Raw genomic sequence first — 12,816 nt, 5'->3', positions numbered from 1 at the left:
TGCCCAGGTGAGGCAAACCATGCAAGTCTGGGTTGCAGCTCGTAGCTCCCACCAGCACATGTAAGACCTGGGATGGGAGCTATCGGGGCACCTTTGCTGGGCCTCTGCTTCCACTGGTGAGCGTGACAGCTGGGACTGGGGGCAGCCTGGCTACACAGGGTTACATAGACTTGCATGCGAGCTGAGTTACAGGTAGAGCCAGGCTGGGCTAAGCAACCATATCCCCTGGTGTATGCATGAGCCAAAGTAAAGTGTAGGATGGTTGAGCTTTGCTGTATAATTACCTGGCAAGCACTGGGAATGAGGCAAGTCCTGTCAGGCTAGAACACAGTACCACCTGGAAAATGTAAGATCTGAGGCTGGGAAGGGGACAGGCAGAGAAATTGTGAACACCTCTCTGATGGGCTACAACCTTCACAGGCAAACATGACAACCAGGGCTGGGGGAGGATCTGGCTACACAGACAGTGGCACCTGCTGGCATGAGTGTGGACTGAATAGTAGGGTCAGTTGGCTTGAACCAGGTTTTAATGCCCATTGATGTGCACTACAGCCAAATGCAATGTGGGACAGACTGGACCAGTCTGCTGTACATACCAGCATGCACAGGAACCAGGACTGAAGGAGGGTTTTGTGGGGGTAGTTAGGGGTCACTCCAACCATGCTGCAGTTCCCACTAGTGTGTGTGGAGGGCAGAGTGTGTGGTGAGCAGGGTTAGCCTAGGACACAGCTTCTACTGGTTTGTGTAAGAGATGCGGATGGGGACAGAACTGATCAGGCAACTGTAACCACCAGTGTTGTGTATGGTGGCTGATGTGGGTGATTGACTGAGCCACATCCCACATTGGCTGGCACACAAAGGAGTCAGGCTAGAGTCCCCAACTGGAGCACTGGACTTTGGAAGGTTTCTTTGGGGAGTCCCCCAACTGGATCACTGGACTCAGAACTCCAATCCCCGGGGAGAATCACAAGATCTATGGTCTTGTATGTGGTGTGTATGTGTCAGAACCGGATCTCCACGGTTGCTGAGGCCTGTGCAGTGGAGAGCATGTCCAGATGCTCAATGGGAACAGGACAATTAGTGCAGTGAGGCCTGCAGAGGACGTCCAGTACTATGCAGGGCAGAACAAACTGGATAGCTCTCCTGGCCACGCTTTGACAGGACCTTCTTCAAGGGCCCAAGGCTTTGGGAAATCCTCCATTGCTTTCCCAGGCCATGAACAAGCAGCTGGATGGAAAGCCAGGTAGCCAGAACACAAACTGGTACCCATATAGGATGCTGGCACTTGGAAGTGGAAGATTAGCCAGATGAACTACTGCACTGAGTGCTGGGAGGAGTAATCCCATGTCACTTAAAAGGTCAGAGGCATCTTGAGGTGCTCACCTTGAGGTATATTCACCTGACAGCTCGAATAACCCACCATTCCTGCCTCTCCATTCTTGCCTTTCTTCCTTGCTAATATGTATAGGCAGGTTAGAACCGAAAGTAACCTATTTGTGTACAGCTGCCCAGTAGTGCAGATACCCTCCCACCCCTCCACCTTCAACAGTAAGCCACCCACTCTGCTAAATGACTCACACTAGGAGATACATCAAGTGTCCAGGGACTGGCCTGTGGAGTGAATTTTAAGCTCCTGGGAATAATTTAAGTTGCATGGTTAAAAGGGAAAACGGGATTATTTTAACATCATTTGACTTCAATACAAACCAGAGGATCAGGAGACAAAAGTTCATGAATCAGCTTTAAATTATTATACTATTCTCCAATTGTGTGGTAAACATGAAGGAAAATAGAGAAGATCCCCTGTGTTCAGGATTTCATGAAGCTCTATCAGGGGCCCAAGTTTCAGATCTATTGTGGAATTTTCAGCAACCAACCCTGACTCCCTCCCCTTAATTCCTAGGGGCTTCTACTCCCTCCATGTCCCCCTGCCCTTGACAGCACCCCCAGTGCCCATTCTGCACACTCAAGGCTGTGGTTCAATACTGACTAGCACAAGGGAAACAACCTTCCCTGAGTGCAAAAGTCACTATTTCCTTCTCTTCTGCTTCATCCTCATTCCATCCTGGGACTGTTCCTTTAAGAAAATTAGCCAATGTCCTAATTATCAAAATATGTTCCTTTCTCTGTAACTCAGGATCAGGTAAAGAAACCTTAAGTTTTCTGAAGACACAGAAAAGCTTTGGGATCGACGTATAAAGCAAAGGTTGATGTTCTTACTTGGTGGGACACTTCTTATTTTCACTATTTGTTGTACTCCAGATGAAAAGGAATGTATCTTCATGAAGACCTGAGAGCATATCATATCAATGGGTTTACTACAGCTCACCCCAACACTGTTTATTAGCTAGGGACAAGGAGTCCAGTTCGCTAATTCCACTGGGATTACCAGTCCAAGACTGATACAACTAGGATGGCATACTTTATCACCTGCGTAACACAGGAATGAAAAAGTGTGCACTTAAACCTATTAATTATGACAAAGTTAAGCAGACACTCACAAAAAGGAATACCAGTTTTTACCAGTTTACAGAGGCCTTAAGGAAACAGGACAGCAGAGCTTGACTTTGCCAAGGGCTGAATCTTATTTGCTATGCATTTTCTTACCCAGTAGACCCAAGAAATCAGAAGAAAATTACAAACCCTAAAGAGACAGAACTTCATACCCCACTGTCAGCTTGGGCAGAGGCAGCCTCTGAGGTCTTCAACAACGGAGGGCCAAGAGGACAAGCCAAGACGCAGTGTGTGACTGTTTTAATCAATCAGCCACTTCGGGAGGACAGAGACCAGGACTCTGGGATACAGTCAGTGCACCTCTTACAGGACAGACAAAATGCCCCAATCACCCTGTACAAGCAAGGGTAGACAACACTGGCAAGAGACCCTTCCTGGCCAGCCTCTCAGATGGGAGGCAGAGGCTGGCAGGACCCAGGCTCCCACTTAGCTCCAGTTTCGGCAGGATACCATCCCCATTACTCCAGCAGAGTCTCAGTTCACTCTGTAAGTGGCAGGTAGAGGAACTGAGTTACCTGTGGACACTGAAGCCATCTACTCTGTCCTTACCATCCCGTTAGTCCCCTCTCCATGGGACAGCCAATCTGGGGTGAGACAGTTTCCCTTACAGACTGGATCTAACTCTGTAACTCAATCATTTTCACATGTACCTGAACGCCCAACTCCACAACTATGTAGAGCTGTTAAGCAAACTTAGAGTCACCATATCACCAAGAAGTGATAAGTTTCAGGTGATACTGAGCCCTAACCACGGTATTCACCTGTTAACGCTGCAGAGGTCAGTCTGTCAACATTATCAAAGATAGTGACAATTGGGCCCAGTGCCATAACTTAGTGGCTGAAGTCCTCGTCTTGCATGCAACTGTTCCACTTCCCTCCCTGCCTGTGGCCTGAGAAAGCAGTTGATGACGACCCAAAGCCTTGGAGCCCTGTATCCACACGGGAGACCCAGAAGAAGCTCCTGGCTTGGGCCCGGCAGCGTGGCCTAGCGGCTAAAGTCCTCGCCTTGAAAGCCCCGGGATCCCATATGGGCGCCGGTTCTAATCCCGGCAGCTCCACTTCCCATCCAGCTCCCTGCTTGTGGCCTGGGAAAGCAGTTGAGGACGACCCAATGCATTGGGACCCTGCACCCGCGTGGGAGACCCGGAAGAGGTTCCAGGTTCCTGGCTTCGGATCGGCGGGAACCGGCCCGTTGCGGCTCACCTGGGGAGTGAAACATCGGACGGAAGATCTTCCTCTCTGTCTCTCCTCCTCTGTGTATATCTGACTGTAATTAAAAAAATGAATAAATCTTTAAAAAAAAAAGAAGCAGCAGCAGCAGCTCCTGGCTTTAGATCAGCTCAGCTCAGCTCCAGTCATTGCAGCTACTTGGGGAGTGAACCAGCAGTTGGAAGATTTTTCTCTGTCTCTCCTACACTGTAAATCTGGCTTGCCAACGGATATGTATGTGTGTGTGTACAAACAATATATACATATAATAACAATGAATAAACGTTATCTCAAGCAGACCCATCTGTCTGGATCCCTATGGCTAGTCCATAACATTTCCTCTATATAAGTAAGTTAAGTTCAGAGATGATCTATTCATGAAGACACATCACACCATCAAATCAGAGGGCTTACATGGAATCCAATTTCTCTTCCAGAAGTCCATGGGGCATGGCTTACGTCCTGCCAGTCTCCCTGCAACACTGTGATTCTCCCAGCAGCCTCGTGACTGCTGATGTGCTAGGAACCTAGGTTACACTTCACAGTCTCAGACAGTCTCTTCTTTCTTACAGGACTAAAGAGAATGCTCACCCTCTCACAATGTCAATGACTTCTTCATTGCCACCTCTTCTCAGGATCGTAACAGGGACTTGCTCTGTGGCTGCCACCTGCATCACTGGCCCCATAAGGACACCAGTTCAACTCCCAGCTGCATCACTTCTAACCTAGCTCTCTGCTGATCTGCCTGGGAGTACAGCAGATGATTGCCCAAATGCTTTGGACCCCTGTCACCCATGGGAGACACACAAAAGAACCCATCTCCTGACTTCCAACTGCTACAGCTCAGCAGGTGTGACCATTCAGAAGTGAATCAGGGATGGAAGAAATCTCTCTTTCATTCAAACTCTTTCAAATAATTCTAAACCTGCCCATTCTCCTTCCAGCTGCAGATGAGGTGGCCCTACACCAGTGTTTTGAGAACAAATCAGTGTGTTGAAACCTACTGGAACAGACCAAAGATACAGAATGGTTCACCACAGTGACAGCTTTCTGGAGGGAGGATTCTGAAGGGCAGGCTATGACGGGAGACCTAGACTGAAGCCCTAGCCCCCAGCCTTGACCTGAGCCAGTATCAGCCACAGTGAACATGTCAGGAATGAGCCAGCAGATGGGAGCTCACTCTAATCTTAACTCACCCTCCTACCACACCCCTCCCCCCAAAAAGTGTTTGCTAGTTTATCATAAATGCTCAGTGATATTTTTTTTCCTTGTACATTTATACCAGAACAAAAAACAGGAGTGAAGGAGAATACAAGCATGTAATTTAATTTGATGAGAAAGTAAAACCACACAGAAATACAATGCACAGAAGAAAAGGCTAGAGAGCTAGGTTGGGGCATGTAGGAAACAAAAGAAAAAAGTAAGCAAATCACATAGGGAAAATTAAGGAAACTTGCTTGGCATTTTTTGGAGATAATGTTGCAGGAGTGCCTGGAATCTGCATGTTTTCAAAAAGAGGCTTGGAGTATCTTTGTTCCAATCTTTTCAAGTATGTTTCTAAAATGAACAACCTTGGTAGAAAGACAGTGTCTTCCTTAGAGCAAAGGGTGTATTTACTAATCATCGTAAAAGCTTGAGATTCCTCTGCAGCAAAGGGCAGGCTCTGGCTAATGCACTGCTCTTCCTCTCTGACCGAGCAGCCTGCACCATCAAAGATGCTGGCCTAGAGGAGGAGGATCTCACAGCCTTCACAGCTCCTGACCGGCAGCAGCACACAACTGACATTTATCAAAACTTAGAGAACAACGCCACTTCCATATGGTCATTATGGATGTCTAAAAGACCATACTAATAGAAGGCATACTTTAAATATAAAGAAGTGGTATGTAAGTAAATGAACGGAAAGTTAAATCAGTTAACTAGTAAGCTCAAAGCAACCACAGTGGTTCTATGACCATTAATATCAAACGAAGTACGCTTTATGACAAACACTAATACTGAAGACAGACTTTTCAAAATGATATTTTGAAGTTATCATAATAAAAATCACAAATTGTATGTCTAACAACCTAAAAATATCTAAGGCCAAAACTGACAGAATCAAGGGAGAAACAAAAATTTCCAGTCATAATTGGATTTTAACATTCCTCTCAGTAGCAACTGACAGAATAAGAGTCCCCCCTCCCCCTTAAAAGCCCATATGCACATGGATGATTCAAAAATGAACAACAAAACACCTTAATCCAACTGCTATTTACAGACTAGACCCAACATGAGCAAAATATTCTTTTCAATTGTAAAGACTGTAACCAAAACAGACCACGTTTACCCATATAAAATCGACCTCAATAATTTACAAGCATTAAAATCACACAGCACACACTCTGCCCTCAAAATTAAGCTGAACCAGAAATCTGCAACAGTAAGATACATGTAATAATCCCTAAGAGGAAAATCAAATGTATTTTTAAGTTATCAATTAGTAAAAGAAATCGCACAACAAGCTAGGAAGCATGAGGAAGTTCCAGAAGTTCATGGAAGAGGCCAGCATGTCCTTCACGTACTTGAACTCCTGCACCCGACTGCACACCTGGTTCCTGACTGGCTGGCCTAGTTCTGGCCAGTGCGAATGGAAATCAATCTCTCTCTGCCTCTCTCAGTAACAGCCATTGAAATAAAGTAATTTAAACAAGAAATGCGGGTTTTACCAAGCCAGCACCGTGGCTCGGCCAGTGCAGCTGTTGCCTGCGATGCTGACATCTCACAGGGCCAGGGAGTCTGTTGGCTCCTGCTCTGCTGATCCAGCTCCCCAAGAGCCTCGAACCCAGGCAACTCATCTGAGGAGAAACCAGCAGGTGGAAGTTCATTCTCTCTCTCTCTTTCTCTCTCTCTCTCTCTTTCTCCCCCACTGTAATTTGAACTTCAAGTAAATATTTTTTAATTGGCCATTTACAAACCATAACACAGAATGTCTTGTGATGAAACAGAACATGTGGATAACTCTATGCTTACTTCCTAAACTAAATTTGGATTTGTAAAAAGCCTTCCTACAAAAATACCAGGTCACTGGTAAATTCTAACACACACCCAAGGATGGATACTAGTATTGCACAAGCTCTTGCAATAACCGTAGGGAACCTACCAGTCATTTATGATGGGAAGGGACACCACCAGCCCAAGCCCTCCCGTGGGGAAGGGCGCACCCACTGCACCAACTGCCTCCTCCTGAAATGGAACATCATCTTCCCACTGCCTTCCAACTCACCAAAACCTCTACACTTCTCCATCCAAAACTCCCTCTCAAGGCAGTAAAATGCTTTCATAGAACGAATTACCTAAACTAAGTACCAGGAAGTGTGAAAAGGAGAAAGTGCCAGTAAAAGACAAACTGAAAAGTGAGACAGCTCTGCCTCCCATACACCCAGATTCTGAGAAAGTACTTCTCTCCCCACAGCAGGCAAACAAACTTTCTAAGAGCTTCCAAGATCCTACACCCTAGTGTAATCTCCACTCTCTGAGCCCGCAGACACCTGCATACAATGGATGTCATCCCAGGGGCTACGTTTCATAACAAAAGAAACTTTTGCATATGTAATTGAAGTCCCTAATCAGTCTCATTCACCAGAAAGATTGCTGCCTGGAAGTGTGACCTGATACCTGAGCTCTTAAAGGCAGTCTTAAAAGCAAGTCAGAGAAGAAAACTGTTTCTCAGTCCCTGGATAAAAGCCAACTATCCACAGGGTCGCAGGCCAAGGAACTGGGAGTAGACTCCAGTTACCAAGCTGCTCAACAGTGTTAGGCATCAGAACTAACATATCCTCTTGGTAAGGATGAAGTACAAAACAGCTAAGACTGACATGTATCTTTCTCCAAAATGGTACCTTCTTACAGAACTGCAGTTAGGAAAATACAGGTCCAGAGTGGCATGGCATAGCAAGCTAACCCTCTGCCTGCAGGGCCAATGTCCCATAGGGGTGTCTCCTTCTCTAACTCTGCCTTTCAAATAAAAAGAAACCCTTAGAAACATACAGATACAAATTAAAAAAAAAAAACTGCTAAAACTTAACAAAATCGTGTATGTTTTAAGTTTTAGCAGTAAGAAAGGGCTTTCCCACACATATTGGTAAACATTTCACTCTCTGGCATTGCCTCTATTGTAGAGACATGGCAAGTACACCACTGGATCTGAAGCCAAGGAGCCATGAGCCTCAAGCCTCTTCGGGTCTCCAGCATCAGTAGGCAGCGTCCCAAGGACATGGCCATTCTCTGCTGCTTTCTCAGGCCCTGTACAGGTAGCTAGACGGCAAGCAGCAGCCAAGACAGGAACCATACGGGATGCTGGCGCTTGCAGGCAGAGTAGCCCACTGCACCATCATGTCAGCCCCTCCCTTTCAAAAAAAATCTTTAATGAGGAAAAAGTAAAGCTCAAAGAGAAATATTCCAAAGATCAGAAACTTGTATGTTCAAAAGCTTCAGAGCAGAACTCCCATGCAGCCCCATCCCACAACTCCCTTAAGGTTTTAAAAGAGTTACTCAACCTATTACTTTCTTCAGAAGTCAATGCTGGTAATACAGCAATGTTCCGTGATGCACATCTATTCAGATGTGCTTTGCTTCAGCTCAACAACCCAAGTGCGGGTATTTGGCCACATTCTGAACATGTCAGTTAAGCCCCTGCAGTGTAGGCGTCTCACATGGGTGTCAGCTCCAGTCCTAGCAGCTCCACTTCCAGTCCAGCTCCCACTTAAAGCCCGGCAAAGCACCAAGTATGGCCCAACGCCTCGGGCCCTGCACCCACATGGAAGAGCCACAGGAAGCTCCTGGCTTCTGGCTGCAGATTGGCCCAGCTCCAGCTGCTGCAGCTAACAAGAGGAGTGAACTAACAGGTGAAAGATTCCATGCCTCTTAACTCTGCCTTTCAAAAAAAAAAGGGTAAGTTCGTTAAGATCTCCTGTTTGGGGCAGACGCAAGCATCCCCCTGTAGTACACCTGGAAAAGCAGCAGCAGACTCCCCAGGAACTTGGGCCCCTGCCGCCAACATGGGAGACCTGGATGCAGTTCCTGCCTGCTGGTTTTGCCCCAGATCACGGGGCTGTTGTCCCATTTGCAAATGAGAACATAGTGATCCTCTCTCGGTCTTTCAAATAAGTAAAAACAAAATCATAACCCAAACACCTGGCTTTTATACCCAGCTCTGGACTCCAGCCACCTACTGATGTGCACAGTGCTCTCTCGGGCAGCTAGTCCAAGGTCACTAGTTTGGAAGCCACACCTCCCCCACCTAGGGAATTCTTTCTGTTCATTGTCACCACCTGGAACCGGAACGGGGCTGCTTTGTGTTCTCTTCCCAAGCCCACAAAGAGGCCCAGATGGGGAGGGGCACAGGGTCTGGGTGGTGCTCTCACGCCCCAAGCACCCGCTGGGTCTCTGGCTTCCAGTAGATTCCAAGGACAGAGGCGGCCCTGTATGTCTGTATTCCTGTCTGTTCTGGTCATTGGTTGGGCAGGTCAGCAAAGATGCAGTCGCTAAGATGTTTTGTATTTCTTATTAGTGTACTTCCAAGAGTTCGAGCAGACGTGAGCCCTAGCACCCATGGAACAGGGCCAGAGGAATCAGGAAGAGGCTAATGTCTTCAGTTTTGTGTGTGCAGGTTGTTCAGTTCAGGTCTCAGGATAATTTATACTGCTGAGGAAGCTGGTGCATAGGTCTCAGCTTAACACACGGATGTTGCAACACTAACCATTTGCTCCTCTAGGGTTTGGATTCAGACTGGATTGCCACTGTAACTTTTCATCTGCTATTTCCTGTTCCAGTGAGATGAATGGCTGCCTAGCAATGCGGAAGGTGTCACTCCACACAAGCTGATGGTTCCTAGAGGAACGAGTGCTGTCACTGCCAAGTTCGGCCAGTAAAGACTCCTCTCAGGACATTCTGCACTTGTGTGGCACGATCCCTGTCACACCCCAAGAGTGCAGACGATGGCTCTGGTAGGTTTCTGCCACCAGATGAGAAACCTGGATTGAGTTGTCCCAACTTCAATCCGACCCAGATGTTTCTCAGTTTTTTTTTTTTTTAACTCAAGTGGATACTCACAATTTTCCACTTAAAAGTAGTTTGTAAGAACAAACACTGATTGAAGCCAGCGTTCGCAGGCTTGGGAGCCAATGCCCCTTATCAGAGTGCCTGGCTGCCTGGCTCTGCCTGTCGCTGCCTGCCAGCACACACCCTCAGGACAGCAAGCAACAGCTCCTCCCACGTGATACACTCCCAGCTTCAGGGCCCCAGACCCAGCCCTGGCAGTTCTGAGCCTACTTGGGGAGTGAACCAGTAGACAGAAGCTCCCCAGCACAACCTCTGAAGATGTAAATAACTGGTAGGCCACTTGAATTAAGTACATGCTGAGACGGTAAACAAAAAAAAAGAAAAACTTAAGCAAAACACCTGTAGGTTTTGTAGAATTTCAGATAACCGGCAATTTGTACGTTAGTGTTATCCAATCAAAAAATGACATCTCCAGTTCTTTCAATATTTCCCTCCTAGATTAAAACTACCTAATTTTAATTCTTCATATATAAATACGAAGCACAATACAAAGTATAATAAAGTTGTGTTTATTTTCACCGTTCTGAGAATTTGCAATTTTCTTAAAACAAAGAAAACTAAACAGTACAGCCATATTCAAAATCTACATAAGTTAGAAATTAAACAAGTTATGCCAACCCACTTTCTCAAACAGTACATATATTTTTTGCGAAGATTCAAAATAGTCCTCCTTAGCACAACCACGAAAAATAGACATTATTTTAATAAACACCAACTTCATAGCAAATACGTTCCTATCTTAAAACAGCATTGTTTTGAATCCAGACCGTGACTTCCATGGCCGAGGCTCCCCAAAACGTGAAGCGGTAGACAAGACGGGGGACCCGAGAATCCCAACACCCGAGAATTCTCCAGTCCCTACAGCACACCAGACAACACCTGATTCGGGCCCTGCGGCCGAGGCTCAGCTGCAACTCCAGGCGATCCAGTCCCCAGCTCCCCACCCCGCCCCCACCCCGAGAAAGGAGGGAAAACAACTTTTATTGGCCTCGTTTCCCGGGGGATTGGCAAACTAGCGGGGCAGAGCTCGGGCCTGGACACGCTTCCCTCGGCAGGCCCCCGCGCCGCGCGGGGGAGGCACCTAGCGGGAAAGCCCAGCCCGGCCGCCCCTCCGGCCCCCGCCGGCCGCCCCACCCCGCCGCCCGGGCCCCGCGCCGCCGCCCCGGCGACCCCCGGGCCCTCCGCCGAGGCCCGCTCGCTGTCATGTGACGCCGCCGCCGCTCCAGCCCCGCAGGAACGCAGGGCGCCGGGCGGCCGAGAGGCGTTCGCGCCAGCCCGCCTCGGCCCGGCCCCGTCCCCTGAGCCGGGGCGGGCTTGGCGCCGGGCCCGAGCGCGCCACAAAGGCTTTCGGCGCCGGGCGCCCGGTGCCCCGGCGGGCGGGGGCTCGGCGTCCGGGGCCCGCGGGAGGGGCGGCGAGCGGGGCGCGGGCGGCCCCCACCGGCGCTGCCCCCGGCCCCGCGCACGGGCCCCGCACAGGCCCCGCGCGGCCTCCCTCCCCCGGGCGGGGCCCGCGCCCGGCCGCCCGCGCCCCGCTCGCGCTCTCCGGCTCTCGCCGGCCTCCATCTTGGATCGGCGCTTCCAGCCCCCGCGCCGCGGCCGCCGCATTTCCCCCTCTTTCCCGCCCCCCCGCCGCCGCCGCCGCCGCCCGCACTCACCTCAGCTGCCCATCCGGGCGCCGCCGGCCGTCGACCTAGTTTCCCCCCAAAAGTCTCCGGTGTGTTATTCCTGATGTGGGGGGGTTGTTACGGGGTGGTCGCCGGGGGTTCGGGAGCGGGGGCCGCGCCTTCAACGGAGCTGCAATCCTAACCCGCCATCTGGTGGCATTTTCCACACGCCAATGGCGCCGCTGCAGCCTTGGGTCCGGACCGCCCTCTGCTGGCCGCGCTGCTCACTGCCTCGCTGACGGGACGGGGCCTGCCCGGAAAAGGGAGGGAGCGAGCGCGAGCTGGGGGCCGCGGCGGGGGCGCGCCCCAACGCTTTCCTGTGGGGATTGCGCGCACGCGCGCCAGCGGGGCGGGAAACGTGGCCGCTGCGTGGCGGCCCCGCCCCCGCGCGGAGCGCTGAGCCCGGCTCAGCCAATGGCGAGCCGCCCATACCTCTGGGCGAGGGCGCCGTGCCCGATTCGAGGGCCGCCCGAGGCGGGCGGAAGGACGGCTGCTGTGCGCCTGCGCGCTAGCTCCTCCGAGTCGCCGCCCGCCATTTTGGGGGCCTCCCGGACACCTGGGAAGGAGGCCGCGCCGAAGCCCACACCGCGCGGCGTGCCCGCCCCTCCGCCGACTCCCGCCCCGGCCGCGCGGCCCACGCCTCCCTGCGGCCACGCCCTGCCCTGCTCCCACCCGCCGCCCGCGACACGCGCACGGGTGGAGCCCCGTGCCCGCCTCTCCCTGTTGTAACGAAGGCCTCGGAGCTTAACGTGTTCACGGTTGATTGTTGACGAGGTGCTGTCCCCGGGCGAGGGCGGACTGCTCACTGCCTGCTCTAGACCGATGGGCGTCGTCCTGCCCCGGCGAAGCAGCCAGGCTCCGTGGTGCCGGCCTCTCATAAGGCGGCAGCATTGGCTAGTTAGTGAGAGGGAAAATGCAGCCTCTGCTCGGAATGAGCTGTCTCCTCCCACAGCCTTGGGACTGCACCCGGCGGCTCGGCAAGGGGCGTCAGACACCTTCTAGCTGCCGAAAAGGGAAATAATTAGGAGCCTGAGCTCATGACCGCGGTGTTCCGGAGAAGCTCACGCTTTCTCCACTTCCTCTCGAGGCCTGACCCCCCCACCACACACCTGCTTGTAACTGTTGCGAAAGTGAATCCTTACTGTTGTGAATCATCAGGCCCACGCGTAACTCGATTCTCAATTAGCACAATCACCACTTCTCTAAAGCCCTAATAGGTTACCCCTCTTGTTTCTCTTCCAAGGGTTGCAAGTTTGGCTTTTAACTGAAGACAGTCACCATCTACTGGGTTAAACTTTGAGACTGGATAGAAATACAGATTTTGAAA

At 50.5% G+C, this 12,816-nt stretch overlaps 1 protein-coding gene across 3 annotated transcripts in view; it reads right to left on the bottom strand.

Moving 5' to 3' along the window:
* Positions 1-12,108, bottom strand: part of STAG1 (STAG1 cohesin complex component) — a 235,254-nt gene extending 223,146 nt beyond the window's left edge. For all 3 annotated transcript variants that reach the window (XM_004588335.4, XM_058657275.1, XM_058657277.1), the window contains exons 1-2: positions 11,922-12,108; positions 11,481-11,739 (exon numbers count right to left, since the gene is read on the bottom strand). The gene's annotated coding sequence lies outside the window, so the exon portion shown is untranslated. The remainder of the gene's footprint in view (positions 1-11,480; positions 11,740-11,921) is intronic.
* Positions 12,109-12,816: the final 708 nt, after the last annotated feature.

This window comes from Ochotona princeps, chromosome 30 (genome assembly GCF_030435755.1).
Source record: "Ochotona princeps isolate mOchPri1 chromosome 30, mOchPri1.hap1, whole genome shotgun sequence".
NCBI classification, from domain to species: Eukaryota; Metazoa; Chordata; class Mammalia; order Lagomorpha; family Ochotonidae; genus Ochotona; species Ochotona princeps.
This window is presented reverse-complemented; position numbering and strand designations above follow the sequence as displayed.